Raw genomic sequence first — 13,435 nt, forward strand, 5'->3', positions numbered from 1 at the left:
GAGTTTATTTTATTCAGAGTTGGTCATATTTTTTGTTTTGGGGACATTAGTTACTTTTAGATATATTAGACTAACTCATAATTTTTAAGCATCAAAAAAGTTGGAGAGACTGAAATATGATTTGATGTTTTTTACTGATTACATGTACTATCCTTTTAATATTTTCCTAATTTTATTTTATTTTTTAAAAATATTTTATTTATTTATTCATGATAGAGAGAGGGGCAGAAACATAGGCAGAATGAGAATCAGGCTTCCTGCAGGGAGCCCAATGCAGGACTCTATCCCAGGACCCCGCCGAGATCATGACTGAGCCAAAGGCAGACACTCAACCACTGAGCCACCCAGGTGCCCCAATATTTTCCTAATTTTAAAAGTGGCTTACTTATGTATGTTTAGCATATCATGGAGTTGCTAATTGCAAATAATTCTCCACTTACTACACATACTTGAAAAATTTGCTGTCTCAGGTTAAAAGGGAGAAATACTCTGTCCCTGTAGATATGTCATTTTACAGCCATATCAATTTGCCTTATTGACTGGGTGATAGGAAATAAAAGGCAGAAAATAAATTATTTTCATCGGATATTACTTTGTTCTTGATTTTAAAGCATTATTGGCAAAAAATATCCCCTAATCTTTTATTAAAGATAAAGGACAAGCTCATACAAAGTATAGGTTGTTTACAAGACTGAGAAATATTGGAAATATGTCTTGGCTCAACTGCTGGCCACCCTTGAGAGCCAGTGTAATACCCAGTGGCTCAGCTTAGTTGTACTCAGTGGCAAGAGACATTGTGAGGTTTCCCATGTGTTGGGAGGGGGCCCAAGACAAAGAGGTCCTTGTAAAACTCAGCTAGAGATTTGGCTGTCAGACAGAGTCCTTGAAGAATCTACGTTAACTGTGCTTTGCCCGGTGGCATGCTGCTACAGACCCTGTGCTGTAAACCATCAATATCATGGAATGAGGTGGCGTCTTCAGGTAGACATGCTGAGCCCCTTTGGCTTTCTGATCCCATTATTATCCCTGATACTGGAGCTACCCTTGCAGCATCATATGCCTTTTTTGCAGAATCATATCACACATTAATTGTTAAAAACTGCTTACTCCTTTTGTTTTCTCATGTGTGGTTGTTTATGGAGAAGATGATTATTTATCTTTACATATACTTGTCTGGTTTGTCCTATGTGTGTGTATATATATGACATATATATATATGACATGCACATATATACACTGTGCATGTATATATTGATATGCACATATATATACAAATACATACTTTTTAGTATATTTATAAACAAAGTTGTAAAATTTAACAATTTGTTAGTTTCTCTTGTGACTGTAAAAAGAGCATAGTATTTGAAATCAGAAGATCTGGCTCAAGTTCTGCTTCTGCCCCTTAATAGTAGTATCAGCTTCTGAGGCTTTGTTTCCATTTCCCTTTTCTATCATAGTTGGGAATTGTGAGTCTTAAATGAGAAAAGGTATTTAAAAGTACTTTGTGAATAAAATCAGGCCACTTTCTTACACCATACACAAAAATAAATTAAAAATGGATGAAAGACCTAAATGTGAGACAGGAAATCCTCAAAATCCTAGAGGAGAACACAGGCAGTAATCTCTTTGACATTGGCTGTAACAACTTCTTACTAGGTATGTCTCCTGTGGTAAGGGAACAAAAGCAAAAATAAACTCTTGGGACTTCATCAAGATAAAAACTTCTGCACAGTGAAGGAAACAATCAGCAAAACTAAATGGCAACCTTTGGAATGGTCTCCTATATTTGCAAATGACATATCTGATAAAGGCTTAGTATCCATAATATATAAAGAACTTCTAAAACTCAACACCCAAAAACCAAATAATCCAGTTGATAAATGGGCAGAAGACATGAATATTTTTCCCAAAGAAGACATCCAGATGGCCAACAGACATATGAAAATATGCTCAACATCACTCATCATCAGGGAAATACAAATCAAAACTACAATGAGATATCACCTCACACCTGACAAAATGGCTAAAATTAACAGTATAGGAAACAACAGGTATTGGCTAGGATGCAGGGAAAGGAGAGCCCTCTTGTATTGTTGGTGGAATGCAAACTGGTACAGCCACTCTGGAAAACAGTATGGAGGTTCCTCATAAAGTTAAAAATAGAACTACCCTATGATCCAGCAATTGCACTATTAGGTATTTAAAGGATACAAAAATACTGATTTGAAGGGATATATGCACCCCAATGTTTATAGCAGCATTATCAACAGTAGCCAGATTACGGAAAGAATCCAAATGTCCATTGACCGATGAATAGATAAACAAGAGGTGGTATTTATATACAATGGAATATTACTCAGCCATCAAAAGAATAAAATCTTGTCATTTGCAATGATATGTGTAGAGCTAGAGTGCATTATGCTACATGAATTAAGTCAGTCAGGGAAAGACAATATCGTATGACTTTACTCATATGTGGATTTAAGAAACAAAACAGATGAACATTGGAGAAAAAAAGGAGAGAGGTAAACAAGGGAACAGACTCTTAACTATAAAGAACAAACTGAGGGTTGCTGGAGGGGAGGTGGGCAGGGAGTTGGGGTAAATAGGCGATGGGGATTAAGGAGGGCACTTGTGATGAGTACTGAGTATTGTATGTAAGCAATGAATCACTAAATTCTATACCTAAAGCTAATATTATACTGTATGTTATTGAACTAGATTTTAAATAAAAATTTGAAAGGAAAAAGAAGTTTTGTAGTTTTACATTTTACATTTAAGACAATGATCCATTTTGTGTTAATTTTCCATAAGAGGTAAGGTTTCAATAAAGATTCATGTTTTGCCTGTGGATTTCCAATATATGACATATTTATTTATTTTTTAACTTAAAAATTTAAAAAGATTTTATTTATTTATTCAAGAGAGAGACACACACAGAAGCAGAGACATAGGCAGAGGGAGAAGCAGGCTCCCTGTGGGAACCTGAAGCGGGACTCTATCCCAGGACCCTGGGATTATGCCCTCAGCCGAAGGCAGACGCTCAACCACTAAGCCACCCAGGTGTACCCAAATATTAGTAATGAATGTTTCATCTTAGGGAAGACCTATAAACTTAATATACTCTTCTTTGGTGGTTAAAAGACATATTTGTATAAAGGCTACTGTTAAGGAGTGAAAAATCACAGGTGTGCTAATTTTGTACTGGAGTTCTGCAGGCAACTTTGGGTTGAGAAAGGAGGAGAAAGAGAACAGATATCAGTAAAGGCTTAGCTTTTACAGCCTGGTGAAAAACTGCATTTTGAAGGATTGAGTTTAATTGTTAAGGTTGATAGTGTTTTACTTTTACATTGATGCTTAAATAGTAGCATTTATCAAATTTTAAAACAATACTTTTTGTGAGTCACCAAATGCACCATAAATGATTAGATGTGTATTATGCTTTTCAGAGAAATTTTCTAGTTTGAGTGGAAGTGAGAGTCCTTTTTTAACACAGAAAACAGTACTGGACAGAAGATTCAGAATTTCCTAAGATGAGTTTCACATCCCAGAAAATTTATTTCCTCAGTTGGACACTGGGGCCATCTTCAGGTTAGAACGTGTCAACAGAAAATAGTTCGGGTTCAGATATGGGTAGGTTCTGTGTTTCTCAGTTTTTGGACAGACTTCTGATTTTCATTTGGGACTTGGTTTTCATCTATCCAGTTTTGTAGATGAGTGGCCAGTTTCATTTCATCCTTTGGCCTCATTCAATTTATTTGTTGTTTTCATTAGAAACTCAACTTTTCTGATGAAAATGTTATCTGGGGTTTAATTTTAGTAAAATCTTATTAATTTTCTTTATTAGTTTAGCTATTATGTTTATTTTTATAACATCTTTTTGAAGCAGAACGTCTCACAAACTAGATGTTCATAATATGAGTATCATTTATATTTCCGAAGAGAAGTTTTATTCTGGTTTTGAATAAACCATTGAATTAGTCAAGTTAAGAGATTAGTTTTTGTTATCTGTGAGGCAGAAAAGTGGTAGAAGGATATGTGACTTCAGCCAACTGGCACTGACAAGCTTCCCTGTTGTCTAGGTCATAGGAAATTAGGCATTTGGAGACAGGTGCTGAGGAAATGAGTTACACTTACTATGATAAGTCTGACACATTCCCAGTTTTATTTTCTGTATTTGGTGGTTGGTGCTTTTGTGGTATAGCAAAAGATAGTATAGCTTAATAAGGTACTATTTATTTCAGTTTGAGGTAGGAATGACCTTGATTATTGTAGATTTGAGGAGGAGGCACATAATTTGATTTTGTAGGTGTTGTGTATTTAGTCTTCTGGGCTTTGGAGTGGTGGTGATCCCCCCCCCCCCCCCCGCCCCGCCGTCTTAGCAAAGGAAATATCCTAAAACTTCAAAACAACCAAATTATTGATAAAGTGTGTTATAGTGGTAGAAAGAGCTATGTGCTGAGAATTATGAATTTAAAAAATGGTCTCTGCTAATGACTTGCTGAAAATGGGCATTTAATGTCTCTGAACCTCTTTTTCTTGTTTATAAAATGCTATTTTTGTATAACTCCTAAGGTCTCTTCTTGTTCTAAAATTCTGTGACTTTACGCCTCTTCTCTATGACTGCAGTGATTGATTCTTTCCACAGAGTAGGGAGGTAACGGATACTCCTTATCCATGAAAACAGCCAATTTTGTTGGAAAAGGAATGTGTGGAAGTGGACCTGTGGGTCTTGGATCTAACTGCATTGCTTGTAGCTCACTCTTTTTGAAATGTAGTACCTGCATAGTGGGCTCTTGGCTGTTTGTTTCTTCCTCTCCAGGTATGCTGAAATTCTGGAAGGTAGGCACCCGCTTGAATGCATAGTTTTCAGCAACCTGTTTCTAGAGCGGACATTTGTATTTCGATTGTGACCTTTAGTGGTGATGGTACCCTGGTCTTCCCTGTAAGACCCATAGGTAACACTACGATTGGGAGTTTGCAACCTTATGGGAAAGGAGGATGGTGCCATGTTAGGCCTAAATAAGGTGTTTTGCATTTGCAAAACATCATACACTCTACCTAAACATAGATTTTGGTAAATGGATTTTAGATGGCTTTTCCAATTCCATCATGTTTCCTTAAGCCATTTTCACTTTTTGCAGTAATCATTTTTCCAGTGTTTGCAATACATTCTGTTATAAATGAGATTTATCATCTGTCAAAAAGAAAAGCATAAGAATCAGGCTGTGACCACCTCTCTCTCTCTTTTTAAAAGCTTTTATTTATTCATGAGAGACACAGACAGGCAGAGACATAGGCAGAGGGAGAAGCAGGCTCCCTGTGGGGAGCCTGTTGCTGGACTCAATCCTAGGACCCTTAGATCATGACCTGAGCCAAAGGCAGATGCTCAACCACTGAGCCACCCAGACATCCCACCTTTTTTTCTTTTAAAAGTAATTTCCATCAGCTCTTCTTTTCCTTTGCTTTACTATCTCCTGTGAATGCATTTCAGGAACTTGAAGGACATAATAAGTATAAATCTGTGGACTGAGCAGAAGGGAGGAGAGAGAAATGCTAAGATGGAATAGGAGGGCAGTAGATCGATTATTCATATAATGCTTCTTTGGGAGTAGAGAAAAGCAGATTCATTGTTTATAGTAAAATTTAGCCCAAATGGCATCTGCACAATGGGAAGGTCTATTTCAGAGCAATGCAATATGCCTATTAGTGTTTCAGACAAGTCTCTGTTTCTCTGTCAGAATGTTTGCCGGTGACTTTGTTGTTCAGACCTCAAGGTGCTTTTTGTCTCCTAATGTCTTTCCCATAGACCACTGCTGGAAAACAACTCTTCTAGCATACATGGACAAAAAGTATCTGTTTATGATTCATCCTGTCCACTTTTCGATTCTTTGATTAGGAATCACAATTGCTGTTAGAATCACAATTCTCTATTAGCAGAGAGAATAAAACAGAAGGCCATAGTTAGCCATTGTAATCCAGGATCAGAATCACAAGGCCGTGTGTGACTTTGAAGCCTACTTGTTCTTTCTCAACACAATTGATGTTATAACATCCAAGATAGGTTTTATTATTTCCTTTTCTTGTTTTTCCCTCCCCCTTTCATCTTCTACCTTCCTTTCCTATCCATCCCCTCTACCTTCGTCCCTCTCTCCTTATATCCCCTCTTTCTTTTCCTTCCTTTCTTCCTTCTTCACTGTATTTAAGTACTTGTAAGAAAATGGGCAACAACACTTTGTTTTGCTGCATCTTGTGATCTCCAGATTCTGTCATGAACATCTGTCACGTGCGTGTTATATTCCTGGCTCCATGCTAGGCCCATTCCTGTGCATTGTCTCATTGAATCCTCAGCGGTCCTGTGAGAAAGCGGTTTCATCCCCTGTTCCATCGATGAGGAAACTTTGGCCTGATTCACAGAGCTGGTATGTGGCAGAGCCTGAATCTGAAATTAAGTCCTCTGGATCCTTCCTCTACTGGGTAGGAATGCTGTTTCATTTTGGAACTGCTTTTAGAAAAAGAGCCACACCTTAGTATGGAAGCAAGGCAGCTGTGAATAAATGAGTACAACATGAAACTAGACTCTGGTTCCAGATTCCCCAATGACTGAGTTGGCCTTGGGCAGGTTTTTAAACTTTGTACTTCAGAGTCCTTTTTAAATAAGGATAGTAAAAAGACTTCCTAGAAGAATGTTAATCTATAGGTATCTCTTTTCATTGTGGAATCTTCTGTTTATCTTTTTAATTTTGTGGAACACTCCAGAACTCCTAGTCAGGAGAGAAATTCCAACATAGTTGTCTTTATAGCACAGCATTTCATAGAAGTATTATTATCTAAATTGATTGTTAACAAATGTGCTGAACCATTAGTCAAATCTGGTTATTAGTTAATGGGCCATCAATACTTAGTTATTGACTACCTGCCGTGTGACTGACAGTTTATATTTATTATCTCATTTAATCCTTTTATCATTCCTATGAGTTCTCTTTCAAGTTCACAGATGATAAAAATGAGGCTCATGAACTCATAGAAATAGAGAGTAGAATGGTGGTTATTAGGAGCTGGGATGTGGAGAATGGGGAGATGTTGGTCAAAGGGTACAAACTTGCAGTTATAAGAGGATGAATAAATTCTGGGGATCTGATGTACAGCATGATGACTATAGTTAACAATACTATATTATATACTTGAAAGGTGCTAAAAGAGTAAATCCTAATTATTCTCCCCCCCCCCCCCCCCCCCCCACACACACACACGGTAATTATGTGAAGTGATAGAGGTGTTAACTAGCCTAATTGTGATAATCATTTCAAAATGTGTACTGATATCAAATGATTACATTTTGTACCTTGAACTTACACAATCTTATATGTTAATTCTATCTAATACAGTCAGGAAAAAATGAGTCTCAGAAAAGTTAAATAAATTCCTCAAGGTCACATTCTGGTAGAAGGTGGGGGTGATATTTGGATCTCTGAGAGCACAAAAATAGTACAGTGGTTATTAGTGTGGGATTTGGAGTTAGATTTAAGTCTTGGTGTGTCTCTTACTAGCTGTGTAACCTTGGACAAGTGACTTGACCTTTCTAAACTTTCAGTTTTAGAATGGGTTTCTTCAGCATACTCTTCTGAAAATTAAATTGCAGATATGCATACACTGAAAATGGTCTAACAACAGAAATTGAAGTATGCAGTCGCCCTGCCGACAATGATTTACTATGTCAAATGAGAGATGAAGCATAAAGATGAAATGGGAACACAATTTTACGTTTCATAATGTATGGTAAAGTGTGAAATCATGCAGTTTTAGCCAAAGAGAAGATGCAGGTAGTATATTAGAACTTTTGACTAGGTGGGGCTGGGGTATACAAACTGTTTTCTCATCTTTGCCACAAGTGTACTGTGAATCATAGAGCAAGTTATTTCACTTCTGCATCCCTCTCTCTGTGTTTCATTTGTTCACTCATTCATGAAACATCTGTTGAGAGACAGAAGTGTGCTGAGGCACTACTAGGAAGCTAGGTACTGCACGAGGAGCTGAGACTTGCTCTCTGTTCCCAGAATGCGTCATGGAACTTAGAATATCTTGGAAGAATAGGCAGACATATGAGGATTTCATTGTAATGCAGTGTGAAAAGTGACACACTAGTGCTTGAGAGACATACACAGAGTCCTGTGGGTACTTACAGAAGACATTGATGAAGTCTCTTTGGAGTCAGGGAAGGGCTCGTGAAAGATGACAGTTGAATAAGCAGTGAAGATGAGAAGGGACTTTGTCTTATTCATCTTTATGTTAATATTTCCCAAAGCATGGAGCGCAAGTGCAGTGCCTTCCTACATAGTAGGCCCTCACTAGTGGATTGGATACTGAGTTATAAGCCTGACTTGTTTTGAAGATCCTTCCTGTGTTTTTGGTCAATGGCTATTCTATTTCTGACAAACACAGCTCAAGTCTGTACGTCCCTCAGTGTCAGAGCAGAGGCTCTGAAGTTAGACTTCTCAGTTTCAGTTCCCATCTCTGCCACCAACAGTCTTTGACCTTGGACAGGTTTACTTCTCTGTGCCTCAGTTTCCTCAGCTAAAAAAATCTACATAATATGGTCTTGGCATTATTAAATGGGAAAAAATCAAATGCAGAGAATTTAGAATGAGGACTACACATAAAGAGTAGTAACCACTTAACTAGATTATCAGTTTGTATTTTTCATTTATATATATCTTTGCCCTGAGTTTATCAATAATGCTGTTCCACAAATACTCATTGTTAATTGCTAAAATAGTACCTTTTCTGTATATTTTCTGATTGACAGAGGACAAAAAGAGAAGGTGACTTATTTTAGGAAACAGGTTGCTTATTCATGGCCTGTTCTTGCTGTAAAGCTCTGATCATAAGTTTCTGGTTAACGCCACAAGGAACTCGCATGTATTTTGCTAATTACAAGTCATGTTTCTTGGCGGCCCCTTTTACTGTTAAAATGACCTCCAGATTTGGATTTTTCTTCACTCTTTATTAATGGTTAACAAACTGTTTAAGGCACAGCAGGAAAGCCAAGTAAGCCTGAAGCGTTTAGAAAATGGCATGTGAATTAGTTGTAAACTGTTTCAGTAAACATTAAATGGGTGGCAATTACTTAAAGTGATTGCCTAAGTTTCGTTAAAGTATTTAAGATAAAAAATATGTGCTTAATACTGTTTTAATTATAAGGAACTCATTAGAGTAGCTTCAATCTAGGGTTTACCAAACCAGCCTAATTCTTAACCTCACCTCACCTAGGGTTTCTCTTAAAAAGACAGATTCCTGACTCACCCCTCTTCCTTCAGATCTACTGAGACTCAGGAACCTCGTAATCTATATTTTGAATAATCTCAGGTGAATCTGATGATCAAGATTGAAAAATACAGCTCAGGTGTTGTCTGGCTAAAGGCCTGCCTTAAATTTTCCTTGCAACAGTTGGAAAAACCACTTAAAGATACTTCAGTATAACTGATTATCAAGGGTTAACAGTGGTGAATGTAGAATGAAAAGTAGCTAAGAAAATGGAAGTCTTAGCTCTGGATTACCTTCCTAAACTCATTGACATCAGAAGCAATACCACTGGATGCTGGACTATAGCAGGAAATGCTATATATTTAGATTTGCCACAGTTTTTTTTTTAGGTAGGTGAAGAGTATACATGAAAATAAGGTAATCTTGTAAGATGTTGCCTAATAACTGAAAGTGGTGCATTTATGAACGGAGTTGCAGAAGAAATGCTGAGTGCTGAGTGCACCTTTGAGGGAAGGTAGCCTTGCCACGGACGGTTGGAGATCAACAGCAGGAAGCTACATTCTCAACATGTGTGCGGCCAAGAACACCCAGATGCTGAGCTGCAAAGAGCAGTCCACTTGAATAGGTGTTTACAACTACCAATCACAGCGCTACAGATGTCTTCATCGTGGTAAGAACTGCTGAATACCCTCCCTTCTTGCCCCCACAAACTATGGCATTGCCTACACAGCTTTCTAAAATACACACCTGCTCTTGCCACTTCCTGCTTGGGGCTCTCAGTACTTCCCTATTGGCACCATAGGATAAAGTCTAAATGCTTTATCAAAGTATATAGGACCATTCATGACTTATATCTATTTTTATAGTCTCCTCTCTCTTCTCTTACCATGCTCTGTGCTTCAGCCACATTGAGATATAGACTTCCAAAGTGCTTTAAGGAAAAAAAAAAACATTATTCTGTTATAGCCCCTAGCATAGTCCTAGTAGGGGCTCAGTTCACAGTAGGTGCTTAGTGAGTGCTTATTAGATGAATGAATAAATCAAAAGCATTTTGCACAATTACTATAATTATCTGTTTACATGTCAGTTTTTCCCTTTCGAGATATGAGCCCACCCGGAGCACTATAGTGTGTACATAGTTCCTGGCACATCAGAGATACTTATTTCAAATTTGTGAATGAATTAGTAGCTTGATAGGATCACAGATTACAGGTACTTTGCATATTCATTGTCAGTCCTTAATTATCCATGCTATTTAAGGCAGATTGGATAAGTCAAGCATATTAAATAATAGTGCGTTTGATTTTCTTGGAATTTATAAAATTATCAAGCCAAACAATGACTATCTGAATCTTGAGAGACTGGAAATTTGGCTGACTTTTTAGGTTCCTCCCTTTCCCATGGAATTCTTTGTTTTTTCTCTGTATTCTATGTTCAATTGCATCAAGCTTAAGATTCCTTATAAATACCATAGATTAAGGCAGAGCTGACCTGTCCCAACTCACTCTGTTAATAGTTCACACCTCACCAAGGTTGAGAAATTGAACTGTTTAAGGACTTTGGCTTGAGCTGAGTTTCCTGGGAGAACAAAAATAGATAAGAGATATTGAATGTCATTATATTACTTTATCAGAGTTAATGTGGTTATGACTGTGTTTGTCGGATCATTGTCACATGTCGAGCCACTGCAAAGCCAAGCTGCAGGCGTTGATTTAGAGCTTCTTTAGTAGAGGCAGAGAAGACTTCCTTTTCAGAGTGGGCTCCAGTTGCTCCTAGGATTGGGTAGATAAGCATATAATATTTATGTGAAACATCACTTTTACTTGGATATTTGCAAGGAAATATTTTTATAATAAAACAGAATTATTAATTTTAAATGTGAAATCCATGAGAGTCTTTAAAGTTTAAGGATGGAGATTTACAGAGACATTTTGACACTGGGTAGGTGCCTCAGTTTTCTCCTCTGATTAAAGTTTGGAAGAACATGCACATTAGAGGTTTGTATTGTGGAAGATTTAATGACCACAGCATAGGCATTTTGAACTTAAAGAACACATCCGATGATAAAGCCCTTGAAAGTCTTAGTTTTTAGATTTCATCACTGAGGACCCTGAAGTTCTCTCTCACTTGCTTCTTGAGCATGAAGGGCTGTGGTACAGTCTTTAGCTTTACTTTGTTGCATGAAAAACCATTTTGGAACCAAAGCTTCAGAGAAAGAGATGCTTTCCTGTTTTTGAGAACAAGTTAAATTATGAACTGCTTTATTTCGAGCCAGTTGGAGGTAGTATACTGCTGGCAATTCCAAACCATTTAAAAACAAAAGTTACGGTTATTAATTTTTGAAGCCACAAAAGCATGAATCAACATTATAGCAGTGTCAGTATCTCAGTAGGAACTGTTTTCAACTGAACTGTGGCAGCAAAATAAATGTTTGCAGATTGTTTTGACAAAATGTCATCTACTGGGCTTCAATTTATTCTCCAACAGCCTTGCTTTTGAAACACAGTTGCTGCACTTGAAGTAGAGAAGAAAATCCTCCCTCTGAACCTTTCTGGGCCTTAGCAAAGAACTCTGTTTGCAAGCATTTGTAATGCAGATCTCCAAATGTTTTCAATAGAAACCAAATATGTTGCTAAGAGATGTGCCGGTAAACATCTGTTTGGCATATTTCACCATGGCGGAGATTAGGGAAATGGGCCTGTAAAGCAGAGTGGTCAGCTGGTCACCACAGTGGTACAGGCCATTTTAAAACACAGGTCATATGTGTTTTTAAAGATCTCTAAACAGGGCTGTAAAGTAGAAAGGTATTTTTTTTCAGCTAATGTATTGCATTATTATTCTAAGCATTTATTGACCCTTGACAGTCTTAAAAATTATAATGTTCCTTAGTGAATTTTTATAGGATACTTTTTTTTTTTAAACTTCTAAGATTTTATGAGGGTGTGTATGCACTGTTAGTTGATTTTATTCTTATTTTTCAGTGTACACCCATCGTAGTAGCTTAGGCCCATGCAAACCCTAGGGTAGTTTTATTCCTGGAATGAATATTTTTTATTTATTTATTTTTTATTTTATTTTTTAAAAAATATACATTTTGAAAGTTGTTTGATGAGCTTGAAAATAATTTTCCAAAATAGTTGCATCAGTTTTACAAAACTCTGCTTGTGTTTGTTTGCATGTCCTCTGACTCTTAAACAGATCTGTAACCTCCAAAGTTAAAACTGACAAGTTTATAGGCTAAGTTATTTGAACTCGGCAATGGATTTAGACAGCTCTTAAAGCCATTTACAATCAGAGGAAAAGAAATGAAAAGGAATAGAATGGATGGCTTGTTGAAAAGTAAAGGAATAACAGCTCAATCCTAAGCTTAGTGTAGGAAAATTTTAACACTCATTGGAGGGCGTTTGGTAATATATAGTGCTTGGTTACTTTACAGAAAAAGATAAACATTGTTATCAAGATCTCAACATCTCTCACTTTCAAAGAGTTCAAGTCAATGGCCAGTTATGTTTTTGAGATATGGAGCATGGGTTCTTGAAGGGAGCCCTGTGTTCTGAAATAGAGTAGACATAGAAATGGAGCGGAAGCATGCTGTAGTAAAAAAGAGTATAGACTTCAGGGTCAGACAAATCCACAACTTCATGCTAAGTCTAGATCCTTCCATTACTGGGTCTGTGACTTGGATAATGTGTGTAACTTCCTGGAACATGTTTCATTTGAATGTTGGCATAATAATAGGTTATAGGAGTGTATAGAAGTATTTCTTAAAAAAGATAATATATGTTCCCAGTAGGTGCTGTTTACTGATGGATGTCCATATTGAGTAATATTTCTAATCAAGTGCCCAAACTAACACAAATATTACAGTTTAAAATTCTTGGCCACAAAAAATAGAAAGCAAGCTAACAACTCCTCAGTAAACCCTGTCTTAGTAACTATTTGAAGCAGCTTGTGAGTGGTGATCAGTTGGGAAAAGAATGAAACCTTTTGATAATGGATGATAGAAATATAAATTTTGGAAGAAAAGACTGCAGTGCTTGTGTAGTCCAGTTTGCTAATATGTGATTGTATCCTATATAAGATTATAAGACAACTGATTACTCTCAAAGTCTTTGATCATTTGAAATAGGACTAGATTCCAGATAGGAAAGAAACTCACTTTTGGAGTTTG

The 13,435-nt window shown here is 37.0% G+C and overlaps 1 protein-coding gene across 8 annotated transcripts in view; it reads left to right on the top strand.

Moving 5' to 3' along the window:
* Positions 1-13,435, top strand: part of SLC4A4 (solute carrier family 4 member 4) — a 343,433-nt gene that overhangs the window by 104,324 nt on the left and 225,674 nt on the right. Inside the window, exon 1 of one of the 8 annotated variants that reach the window (XM_072775348.1) lies at positions 9,780-9,934. The exons of the other annotated variants lie outside the window; for them this stretch is intronic. The gene's annotated coding sequence lies outside the window, so the exon portion shown is untranslated. Of the gene's footprint in view, positions 1-9,779; positions 9,935-13,435 lie in introns of those variants that run through there. 8 annotated transcript variants of the gene reach the window in all.

The sequence above is a fragment of the Canis lupus genome, chromosome 14 (genome assembly GCF_048164855.1).
Source record: "Canis lupus baileyi chromosome 14, mCanLup2.hap1, whole genome shotgun sequence".
Classification (NCBI taxonomy): domain Eukaryota; kingdom Metazoa; phylum Chordata; class Mammalia; order Carnivora; family Canidae; genus Canis; species Canis lupus.